We start from the raw sequence: 12,639 nt of genomic DNA, 5'->3' as shown, positions 1-12,639 counted from the left end.
CTCGGTACCCATGGCCTTTATAACCTCCATCTTCTGCCATTTGGGCACAGACCTCTGGTCATTTCACTGATCGTCCATGCATGTCCATCCTTTTCATTTGTCTCAGTGTTTCTCAAACTCCCACAACACAACATCAATTTTGGCTTTTCCAAACGGTTGAAATCAGTGTTATTCTTCATTAAAGAGCTGGCCAGCATCCATTCTTTATCTCCAGCATATAATGGCTTTCATCTCTTTGTTTCACCTTACAAAGTCATTATAATGTTCTAATTAGGTTTAATCTGGTCCCTCGCTCTATCTCCATACCAATCAGCCATCCATTCTCCACCACCTGCAGCAGCCCTGCACTCCACTTTGCATCACCCTCTCATCTCTGCTAATCTCTGCCATTTTTCTCACCTACTTTGCCTCTCACACCACCTCTTCACATCTATTGTCTGCACTGTCCTCGCCACTTTCTCTGCCTCTTCCATTCACATTTTTTGCTGCACATTTTACTCACTTCATTGCTCCCTTCCGTATTTGTCTCGATCTTTGTTCCCCTGCTCTTGTGAGTTACATCGCTCACCCACTTCCCCCTCCTCTGTCGTGTCCTTTCCCCCCCCTCTCTATCCTTCTGAATCCTCCCTCTCTCGGCTCGTCTTTCATTTCCACACGTATATTTCCCTGTTTTGTTTCTTTCCCATAAATCCAAATATCCTCTCTCCTAATTTCTCTCTTCGTGGCACAATTGATTTTGTACATTTACCGATGCAATAAAACAGCGCAGGCTGTATAAATCAGCATCTTCAGGACATGTGGCAGCGGGGAAGTCAAGCTCAACAAAACTAATTATGTCAGTGTGGAAATAGCTTCCATGCTAAATGATTTAGAATAAAGGAAGAAAAGAAAGAGCCAAAAAAGCCACGGAAATTTGTAATTAATCAAAGAGGGAAAAGGGGGAGAGAGGAAGAAAATACAGCCTCATCCATATTGCCAGTGGTTAGCAGCTAATGAAAAAGACCTTTTTAATTATTCTTCCCCAATCATGTGAGAAGGCCTTTATTTGAATCTGGCTCACCTCTTGTCCTCTTTGGTAGTGCATTTTGATTAGCTTCCTGTGTGTTTATTAGCAATCCTGTAGTAAAGCTTTGCAGGAATTCAGATATTGATCAGTGCCAGGATTCATACCGCACATGGAAAGGTCCTACGTGTAATCAAAGGCCTGCTAAAAGAGCCGTTATAGGGTTATTTTGTTAATGCGACTGCTTAAATGGACTTCCATCCACAAGCTGTGAGCAGATCAGATGGACAGACGTGCCTTTTCTTTCAATTCTCTTTGTATTTTTTATTTTTTCTTGCTTTTATTTAATTTAATTCATGACACAGCCATGAATTATACATGAACAATATAAAAAAATTGCACAAATTCAACTCAGAAATTAAACATTTATGCCATTTCCCGCTCCTCCTCTATCTGTCTGCCACTCGCTCTCTCAGTGTCTGCAGAGTGCCTACACACACACACACACACACACACACACACACACACACACACACAAAATGAATGGTGCGCGTGGACCTATAGTGAAGCAGCGGTGTGCGACGGACCGAGGGAATTCCAAAGGTCAAAGAAAAACACAGAGCTTATGTGTAAATACAGACACACGCCATCACACATGCACAGCTTACACATGCAATGCATCGTTTGCCGACACAGAGATGCGTAGCTAATGCAGAGCGTGCACAAAGATGCAAAAATATTAATGAAATCCTGAAATGTGAAATGAAAGCCCACGAAAACACAGACAAGGACCGCACATGCACGCGCTCACACCTCACAGTGAGTTGCAGTATTGTCTAAATGGCAGCGTATTGAGTCGAGGGCGAGTGATTGAGTGACTCACTGTTGCAGCTGACTGCCTATTTGGCTGTCTGCATTGCCAAAAGACACACACGCAGAGTTAATGCACGGGTGCACTCACAAACACACACAAATACACACAAACAGACTGCAATGAACAGTTTTAAAGGTGTGTAAGTCAGCTGAGGAGATGACTCATACCTGTCTTCAGACACTGTTCCCAACAACAGGGGAGTTTGACTTTGCCACCACCTGGCTGCCTGACCTGCACCGTGTGCTCTCTGGACAAGGTCTTCGGTACATATGGAAATAAGATGAATAAAAAAATCATATCCTTGAATGTTTAGAAAGTTGTTCCTGATCAACATCATATGCTTGACTGTCTTTAATGCTGCTATAAAATATATATATTGTTGCTCACAGTCTTCCTGCAGTGATTTATGCTGGCAAAGAAATGTGAAAAGAAATAGCAAATAATATTCAACTTTTATATAAGTTTTTCCTCATGATTCAAAATTATTCTCATGCAATATAATTACAAGAATTAAGCACGAGTCAAGTATTATTCAAGTGATATTGGATGCAATGGAAATGATGGTTATTCTATTTCCTTTTTATGTGGGCAATTTAATTGAGTGCCTACTTACACTGAATCTACTATTTCCACTTACACTTATATCATCATTGAAGGGTATATGCTGACATTTTAATAAAGATTCTTATAGCTCATGACAAATGTCTTCCGAAGATTGATATTTAATGCATAGCTATAGCATGGAGAAAGTTAGCTCATTGGGAAAACTAGCAGCAGTGAGACCATACATTGCTGGAGACACATGTATCCATGAAAAGTAGTTATCTAGCCACAAAATCGCAACTTGTTGTCTTCCCATTTGTTTTAACTATATATTAAACACACACGATGCTTTAGGTTAGCAGTTTTTCCTTGTGGCTTGTAAATATGCTAAGCTAAGTGCTTGAAGCCTCGATGTGTGTAGCATAAATACAATAAAGAAATGAAAGTTTCTTTTTAACAACAAGCTTATAGGCCTATCTGTGTTTCCTAAAATGACTAACTTAAACAACATATTTTAGCTGTGTACTGAGAAATCTGTCAATTCCTTAAATTTCTTTGAGTCAGGTGTTAGCAAGTCAAATACCACTATTGCTAGCAGATTATTTTACATTGTAAATGTGCCTGTAGCTTCAAAAACTAGACAGAAAGCAGAGCATTTGTGGTGCATTTGCATGGTTAGGTAATGCTAAAGGCTATAGAAAGAAAAACTTAAGAGGAAAATAGCCTAGCAACAACAAGACTGACCTGATGAGGCTCTTTGAGGCATGGGTTTGTTTGGGTTACCTTAAGCATGCTGGCCTATAATTCCAGTGTATCCTGCTAGTGCAGTAATGTGGAAAAATACATTTTCACAGGACTCTATGCAGTCATGTGACAAACGAAGTATATCCCATGATTCAGTAGTTGAACCACATTAAGCAGTGTCTTTGTAATAGAGGAATTTTTGTCCGCTCTTCTTTATAATGTTTCATCAGGTCATTGAGGTTTGAATCATATCTGGTCAATGATGACTTGATGTCTGGACTTCGACTGGGACATTACAACACCTTGAATCTTTTGAGCCATTCCAGCATATATTTGATGGGCTCTGCTGTTCTTGGGATTGCTGTCCTGTTGCATGACCCAATTTTGGCTGAGCTTCAGATGTTGGACAGATGGTTTTACTTTGATGTACAGTGGAGGTCATGATCGACTCAATCGACGTCTTTGTGCTATGCTGTGTTTGGTTTTCACCACATGTGTAGTTGTGCGTTACAGTCAAACATCTCCACTTTGATCTCCTCTGTCCAAAGGACATTGCTCCAGAGATCTTGTGGTATGTTCATATTAAACATTGCAAACCTAAACTGTGCTGTTCTTTTTAGAGAGAAGAGCCGTCCTCCTGGCAACGTTTCCAAACAAGCAAATCCTTTTCTAATTGCAGTGTCATGAAGTTTCAAATTTAACATCCTAACCGAGGTCTGCAGAGTCTGAGGTGTAGCTGCAGTTTCTCTGAACATTGCACGGACTGACCTTGGGCTAAATTTGCTTGGACGTCCACTGCCGGGAAAATTGTGGCTTTGTGTTAACACACACCTGAATGCTCCACACTGGCAAATTGACAAAACATCTGCTTTTACAGAGGTTCTCACACCTGCTGATGATCCGTTAATTAAGTGTATTTGATCAGCATCACCTGGCTGCTATTTACCCTCTTAAATCATATGAAAGCAGTATGGTGATACTTAGTTTTTCCACGTGTCTGCACAGAGTCACCTGAAAACTTTCTTTTTCACGACTGTAAGTAGAGGGTACAGAGACAGCTAAAGAAAAGTGTTTCGTTATTTAACTTAAGTTAGTGGATTCTTAGCCAAACAGTAATTTTAAACAATCATTCCTGCTCTTTGAGAAGTCGCCGGAGTCTTACATGTAAAGACAAAATCCAATAAAAGCAATTTAGCAACAGCAAGCAGTGCTGGTAAAACTGTTCTCAGAGTACTTTTCTTTCTGCAGTAGCAATATTCAGTTTCTCGTGACCTCAGGAGGCCTCAGTATCAGCAGCAGGCAAGTCGGCCAATGACAGGTCTGACTGCAAGTCATCTAATTGTGATGTCTTTACTTTAACACGACTTGGTGGCCTAGCCGTCTGACACCCAACAACTCACTTAATAATCACCCCCGCTAGTGTGTTTTCTGCTGAATCGCTTCTGTCTGGTGCGGGTCTAGCCTCAAAATACACCGCCGAGTGTTGCGTTAAAAGGCTGCTCTTAAAACTGTTTTTTGAGAGACATTTCAATTTACTGAGAGATATTTCGAACTAGTTGTTTTTCTAGCAAAAAAACAACTAGTTCTTGAGGAGCGGTCATGGCATGCGTCGCTCAGTCACAGGTCATTTGAGGAGCCTGGGTACTCGTGCTCTTGCCCTGAGCGCCAAATATGCCAGCACTGTCACTCCGTCAGCAGCAGAGCCAGAGACAAAAGCTTCACTTCACAGCCTTCGCTTTCTTTTCAAACACAGCACGTCTGTGCAGTCTGTCAGAGAAATAAATACACTACACCAACAAGCGGAAAAGAAAAGGACCAAGAATTGCGACGTGCATCACCTACAGGTGTTTATTGTGTACTATCGAGCATGTGAAAAACAGTGGCACAGAAATGATGAGCCAAAGTGTCCGTACGCAAGGGCGCATTTCTAAAGGTCACATCCAAAAGCTCGTTCCAGGTTGTGATTTGAAGCAGTTGAAAAACACCAATTGATATTCCACCATAACAACAGCACTCCTGAGTCGTTATGGATTTTGCCCAAATCTCCTCAAATCCCCAGTCCCTGCTGAGAGCAATATCCCCCCTACCTAGCACCTGGAGGAGTACTTTTGATTTAATGTCTTTCAGTCTGCTGCAGAATGAAAAAAAAATCTCAACCAATTTTCTGAGAATGAACCAACTAAAATAAAGCCACAGAAAAAAAATGGCAAAATTACCAACCCGCTTTATTGCAACTTGGCTCTGATTCTTAAATTGGATCTATGAACACAACACACAGTGCAAACTTCACATAGACTCAGCTGATAACTTAATAATAGCTTACTAATAAGATATGAATTTCTGTGTGTACTTGAGTCTCTAATCATCATTGAATATAAGTAGGTTTTAGATGGTTGGTCAGATAAAAAATTAAAAATCTAAACATGTCATCTTCGATTCTGCTCTTTCATATGTTTTGCATGTCGTCACTGCAGAAACTGAGACGTAGAAAGAGAGAAAACCCATGTTAGTTTCTCATTAATCCGATGATTTGAAGTACTACGAGGTACACATAATGCATATTATGCTTACTATCATTTCATTTCTTTTCCTGTTTTACTGGGAGTTTTTTTCAGCAGGATGCTAGAGCCATAAATCAGCCAGGCTGGCATTACAGCAGAGCGTAGTTTATTGCAAAAACTTGCCAAGCAGAAATGCCAATATAGGTTTGAGATGATTTAGAAACAGGGGCGCCATCAGACTGTTTAGAAGAGAGGACTGACCTGCCTTCACAGTGTGAAAAATCCTCTTCACTATGCGTCCTACTCAGGTCCAGCAGATGTTTACACTCCTGCCTTTTTTTAATGACCATAAAATGCAACCTGGGTAGAAGTGGAACATTAAGCTCATGACTCCAAATAGGCCAATGCTTATTCAAAGCCAGCTTTAACCACAGACTGTAAATAAAAGATGGCCACCATAATCTCGCCATTACTGTCGTGCTCTGTAATGTTGTTTGATCCGTTTGCACAGTGAAATTAAAACCTTGCAAAGACAACCTAACTGCCTGAACATCAATATATTTCTGATTTCAATAACAGGACTCACATTTTGGTGCCTGAATTTTAGTTTTATGGGCAACACCATCATATCTTCCTTCACAAAATCCACAAATCTGCTCTGTGATCTTATTTTTTTATTATTATTGCTGTTTGTCAGATGTCATTTAAAATGCAGTAACAAGAGTCATTTCAGTGACTCACGTTAATTGAACTGAAGCCTTGCAATAAGCTATAAACTGAGCCAGCAGCCACATACACTTAAAGCATCCCCACACTTAATTATGATTAATTCTGAGTATCAGTGAAATTCAAGCAGCTATTTTATAAAAGTGGAACAAAAAAAAGCTAACCTGACAGCAGCTTTTTGTAAAGTTGGCCATTTTTTACACAGGAGTCTATAAAGAGTGACTCGCTTTTAGAGCCACCCTCAAGTGGCTGTTCTAGGAACTGCAGGTTCGCCACTGGCTTCATTTTTCAGCCCTGGTTGCTCGGCTTTAACAGACAGGTGTAAGTCTTTTTTTAGCAAATAAACAACAGACTAGCAGCTGATTAATGCAAAGCCAACTCTACCTGGCTCAGTTTTTATACCTGAATAGAAAAGAATGAAACAAATCTTTAAATATCTGCTAAATGTTGTATTGGGCACATTGTACATGTCCCTTATAATGAGCCTGTGTTTCTATTGCCCCCTCAGGGCGACAACTGTATATTCACAGTGAGATCCAGGAACACATACACACAACATAAATGAATTATGTAGCATACGCTCCAATAACATTTGACTTCCCATCTGCTCTCGCTTAAAGACATCTTGAGCTGTTCTCACCTGCTCGCACAGAGACACGCATACACAAACTCAATCTCTACATTTACGCAATCTACATAACCAGCGATAATCCACATTATTCTGATTGGCCGGGAGCACACAGGCACACGCACACTGAGATGTAGTGCAACTCTGTTACCACGTAGCTCTGCCCTTCTGTGGTTACACACACCCGCTTCACAAACACACACTTGCATATAAAATCACCGCAGCAGCAGCACATCCTTCAGCAACATAATCTAAGACACAATGAGAAAGCATCGGCAGTTTGTCACATCCAATAATATCCAATATAGTACTTAATATAGATGACTGTATAATGGAGGGGAATGCATGTGTGCAAGACACAGAGAGTTAAACAAAGGAGAGGAGTGCAGAAAGTAGGTCCAATACTGTTTCTATGGGGATTAATGAGATACAAAAGTCTTTAACGTTATCATTATGGGTACGAGAGGAGTGGGTGACTGTGTGCGTTTGCGTATGTGTGTGTGTGTGTGACAGAGAGATAAAGTCAAAGCAAGACGGAGACAAGAGAAATGAGAAGTTCTCTGTGAAATGAGTTTAGCCCCCCCTCGGCTGCTTTTCTATCTTTGGATCGATACCAGTTTCTCCCATGTAAGTGGGACAACGTTTGCCAAGAAGGGTGAAGGAGGTCAATAAAAACACACAACATGTATAGAGAAGATTTCTGAGTAAATCTTATGCCTTCCTGTCTATTTTGAAGTACGAATTAAACTGCGGCCTCTGAGCAACAGCTGCAGGCACCGTGACTCAGAGAGGGTCACCAAAGGACCCCGGCAGCAGCGAGGTTAGAGGAGTATATGTGAGCCTTTGACTGGAGGGAGTTGGTTTAAATCCCTGGATTGGCTTGGCAAAACCTGACAGGAAAAGATGAATGAGTAACATTTCCCAGTAATTCAAGATTTTAAGATTTTTTTTTTTTCTCTTCTTTGAGCAAAGACGTACACATCTAGTGCCCTTGAAGTCTGGGAGCTGTACTCGCCAGCTCTCATACGAGGAACACAGTCAGCAACTTTTTTAAAGGAAAGAAAAGCTGCAGAACCACGATTAATATCCTGAGTTAAAGTCCAGTGTTTTGCAAGTCCATTTATCTATCCTGACCTCCTACTTGTACCGACTTTGTAGCTCTTTCTGTGTCACCTGACTTCCTCTTTTGCCCCTGTCATAACTGCTTTGACCACTAGAGGTCACAACAAATGTAAGTGGGTTATAATAAATGACTTGTTTTTGATGCAAGGACAGTTACAGCGATGTACACGTGAACCATGGCTGTTTTAAAAAGAATCCTTGGCATTACGTTCAAGTTCAATCCAGCATTTAAGCTCTGAGAGATGTTTTAGAGCTGTGAGAAGTGCAGTAACGTCCAACTCTGTAGGTTATTCCATTCACTACAGTACAAAATGATTAAAAGCTGTTTTGTCTAAATGGCAGTCTAAGGTTTAGCCATACCACATCTGTATATTTGAATATGCTTTTGGAATATGCAAAACAAGTTTCAAATCTCTACAGCTTGATTTTCACACCACGTTTACAGTAAGCTGTAAGTAATGGCTTGGGAAGGTTGGAAGTTGTACAAGTGAAACCTCAAACTACTGCACTATTTGTAGCTGATGTAAGCAAATCACTGCGCAGAATGTGAAATGAGTCTTGCGACTAGTTTATCGGCTGACTTTGCTGTAGTTCTCTACAGGCTATTCTGTCATAGCGTCCCCATCAAACATCTGGCTGATGGTCTTTTCTTTATGTGTAGTCATGTCTGAAAAAGTTTTTCAAAATAAAAGCTGAACTGACATCAGTTCGAGGTGCGTCTTCAACACACCCAGATGTTCTGGTATGACGTCCAACCAAGATAAAGTTTGTGACTGCAGAATTATTTTTCAACTACCTCTTAATCAGTTATAATAAAATTAGATAAAGGAAACATTGTCAATTAAAAGAATGTGGAAAGAAATACTGTTCAATGGTGATTAAAATGCAGAATCTCAAGCTTCCTTCCTACTGAGCTAACTGCACATTTAGCCAATCCCATCACTGAATCTATAGTTCAGACATTGGTGTCAGAGAGGAATATTTATAACAATCCTATGCATTATGTTCCTCGTGCAAATAAATGAAACAGAAGTCCAGATGTGCATAACATAAATAGTATGGATAGATTTCTAATGATATTTTTTTAAATAGCTCTGATAATAAAAATCTATGTACATGTAAAAGATCTGAGGCCATCTGCTCACAGCGGTGTACTAACTAAATTAGTTGTTGTTTAATAAAAAACAACGAAGCATCTAATTCCTGCAATAATCTGATCTATTTTTCTGACTTTGTAAGAGGCCATCCGACTAAACCTCTGCAAACTGCATTCAGTTTGTGCCGCTGTGTTGACCAATTTAGATGTCAGGGTTTCGACCAAGTGTCACATTTACTAATTGGGAGAAAACAAACAAAAGTTGCACTCTTTTCTAAACACAGGCGCAGTCAGTTCATTTCAACATCAAGCGCAAATCATAAGATGCTCTTTTCTTCACCGTAAATCGGGTGTTTGCACGCTTGATTTAAAAATTCTCCTACCTATATTTTAAAACTTAAGAAAGAGACTCCAAGAAATACATATGTAGCAAGGTCAGTCACAAAAATTTCCGAGTTCCCACCTCCTACATGCAATCTACACTACCTGCCCAGCATCACCATGAATACACTGCAACTTGCTAGAGAACAAAGGAGTCAAAGAGTGCAGTCATTTTCTCAGGAATTGGTGGAGACCAAAAATAAGCTAAAAGTAAATTTAAATAATGTATTTGCAATGTTCAGGTGACAGATAAATCCAAGTAATAACCAAGGACTCTGAAGTTCCCTCCAGAGACTTTGCTTTATTTCGTCTTATGCCTCTAGGCCACAGATGTGTCCTTGATCCAACACAGCTTATTTAAATGGCTAAATTACCTCCTCAGCATGTCTTGGAGTTCTCCAGAGGCCTGATAATGAACTAATCATTTGATTCAGGTGTGTTGAAACAGGGTGACATCTAAAACCTGCAGGACACCGGCCCTCGAGGCCTGGGGTTCGACACTCCTGCTCTAGGCTTACATCAAATGTATTTACAACTGCAGCTGTTTTCAAACAGTCTGCCGAGTATGTAAATCAGCAACTGTGTGTGGACACATTTGCCTAATCACATTTAGAAGGTGAGAATATGTGTGTGTTTACAGCCATCTCCGCAGGTCCGCTAAGTGCTAAAACATCCATAAACAGCAAACACAGAAACAGCAAAATGTTGCAGGCAATAAATTTGTATCATTTGAATTATTTTTCATACGTAATTACATAAAGAATGATGATCAACAAGAAAACAGGCAGAAGAACTGTGGTATTGATGATTTGCTATTCCAAGCCTATTTCTTATGCTAAAGCGATTCCATCACCAAATCTCATATCCTCTATTCTAAAGTGAAAGTGTTAGTGCATGAGCATTTTAAAGTTTGATTAGGGGACTCTTGTTTCCCCGAATGAGTCACATTAAGGCTGGTTGATCGATTCACAGATCCAGGGGTCGATGCGACCTATCTGAGGCAGGCATGAAAGAGCTTTTGAAGCGTTTGACCCTCATCCGACAGCCTACTCAACCAGCAGACCTGAGCATTCATTACCCAGATAATCACACTCTTAGCTGTGCACACTTTTGTGTTTTCTCACAAAGAAACATACATACACGGGTACAATCTAATGCTCCTACGTCTATGCATTTATCTGGTAAATCCATGTTAGCTGGGTATACTTGTTTGTGCGGTTTGAGGATGTGGGCTCGGATTTGTATGTGTGTAAATATTCAGAGGTAACAGGCTGTACAGCATGTATTCGGTCTTTGAAGCCAGCAATTAGCAACAGGCTCATTGTCAGGGTGTGAGATTCACGCATGTGACGCTATCGTGTGTCTGCATACGTATGCGATCGCATTTGTGCCTAATATCTACTTTGATCTATCTAAAAGCATGTTTGAAGCTGCGACTAAGATCCAAGCAGACCAGCGACAGATTTTCATGCTGATAATGGCAGAGTGGACAACCAACGCAGTGAAGAGGGAAGTAAGAATGAGAAACGAAAGGAAAGAAAGAGTATAAGGCAGAAGAATAATGGCAGAATGATCCAGAGGAGGAAATGAGAAAAGTGTCATTGGAGCCTGTAGGCTGAAAAGGCCAGAGAGGTTTCCTGAACCATCAGAAGACAGATGAATGGTTAAGTGTGTATGAATGTTTCATTCTACTTCTAGATCAGGACTGCGTTAGAAAATGAACTTAATGAACGTGGCTCTGGGGCTGAAGGTTAATAGCTGCATTTGTAAGATGGATCTGAGGGAAATACAACTGGATGGGCTCAGCCGTTGGAATAAAGCATAAAATGAAGAATGAAAAATGTATCCAACAGAAAACATTGGGTCAAGTTGGGACATAGACCTGCTTGCCATCACCTACATCCAGATGGTCAAGCACAGACGCATATCGCCATCACGTCCTCGTGACAACTGACTCCTGTCTATTAACCATTCTCATCTGCCTCCAAATCCAATAAAATTCTTCTTGACAGACTAACACTAACACCTCTAAACTGGTTTGAATCCAGTCTTTTCAACCATATTCGTTCATTAAATTCCTAAATTTCAAATCCCAGGAACTACTGGTGTCCCCCAGGGATCTGTCCTGGGGCATCTTCTATTTAACATCTGTCTACTTCCACTTGGTCATATCTTCTGTAAGATTAATATCAGTTTCCATTGTTATGCTGATAATAATAATAATGTATATTTTATTGATTACTCTCAGTGAAGTTGTGGGCAGCCACTAATCGGGCACCCGGGGAGGGACGGTAGCTTGCTCAGAGGTACCTTTAGGGTAGCTGTTCAGTGGATTCGACCCCTGACCTTCCGATCATGGGGTGACTATGCTACCTACTGAGCTATCCCTGCTTACACACAGCTGCACCTATCTACTAAACCCATTACCACCCTCCCACCCACCGCCCTGTTTCCCTCCAGGAAATCAAATCCTGGTTCTCTTGCAACTTTTTCAAATTGAACAGTGATAAACCTGAGATTCTCCCCACTGGGACCAAATCCACCCAGTCTAAATCTAACAGTTTTCCACTCCATATTGATAGCTCATTTTCTCCCTCATCTCAGATTGCAAATGGCTGTAAACTGTCTAAAGTGGTAGAATCAGCACTTCTTTGAGTTTCAGCTACGCCTCAGCACTGTGACTTTCAGGAAGGCTGAAGTGTGCAACAGTCTTAGCTGGGTGTACCTATTAAACTGAGTGTTTCGTATTCAAAAAAAACGGACAGACATCAAAGGCAAAATCCCGATTCGGCTGTTTTTGCTGTATCTTCATTTTTTGTCACTGGAAACACAGACACACGCGCAGTAATTCGACCTATTGTTAATATATAAATATTCAGTGGCGCAGCGTTAAAATCCTGTTTTGGTGGGACAGCGATCTACCCGTAGATAGTACTGATTCCATAATCACAGATAACCTTCACACCGAATAGTTGTGTAGACAGCTGTTGTATGATGTAAACCCTATACAGAAGGAAAATT

The 12,639-nt window shown here is 40.6% G+C and overlaps 1 protein-coding gene across 4 annotated transcripts in view; it reads right to left on the bottom strand.

The window, feature by feature from the left end:
• slc8a4b (solute carrier family 8 member 4b) overlaps window positions 1-12,639 on the bottom strand; it is a 124,155-nt gene that overhangs the window by 95,699 nt on the left and 15,817 nt on the right. Inside the window, exons 1-2 of one of the 4 annotated variants that reach the window (XM_026161720.1) lie at window positions 3,165-3,725; window positions 2,045-2,135 (exon numbers count right to left, since the gene is read on the bottom strand). The exons of 2 other annotated variants lie outside the window; for them this stretch is intronic. The gene's annotated coding sequence lies outside the window, so the exon portion shown is untranslated. Of the gene's footprint in view, window positions 1-2,044; window positions 3,726-12,639 lie in introns of those variants that run through there. One more of the 4 variants, XM_026161719.1, reaches the window with a different exon arrangement.

Source organism: Astatotilapia calliptera, chromosome 3 (assembly GCF_900246225.1).
Source record: "Astatotilapia calliptera chromosome 3, fAstCal1.2, whole genome shotgun sequence".
In the NCBI taxonomy this organism is placed as follows: domain Eukaryota; kingdom Metazoa; phylum Chordata; class Actinopteri; order Cichliformes; family Cichlidae; genus Astatotilapia; species Astatotilapia calliptera.
Note: the sequence above shows the minus strand (reverse complement) of the source record. Positions and strands in the feature narration are given on the sequence as shown.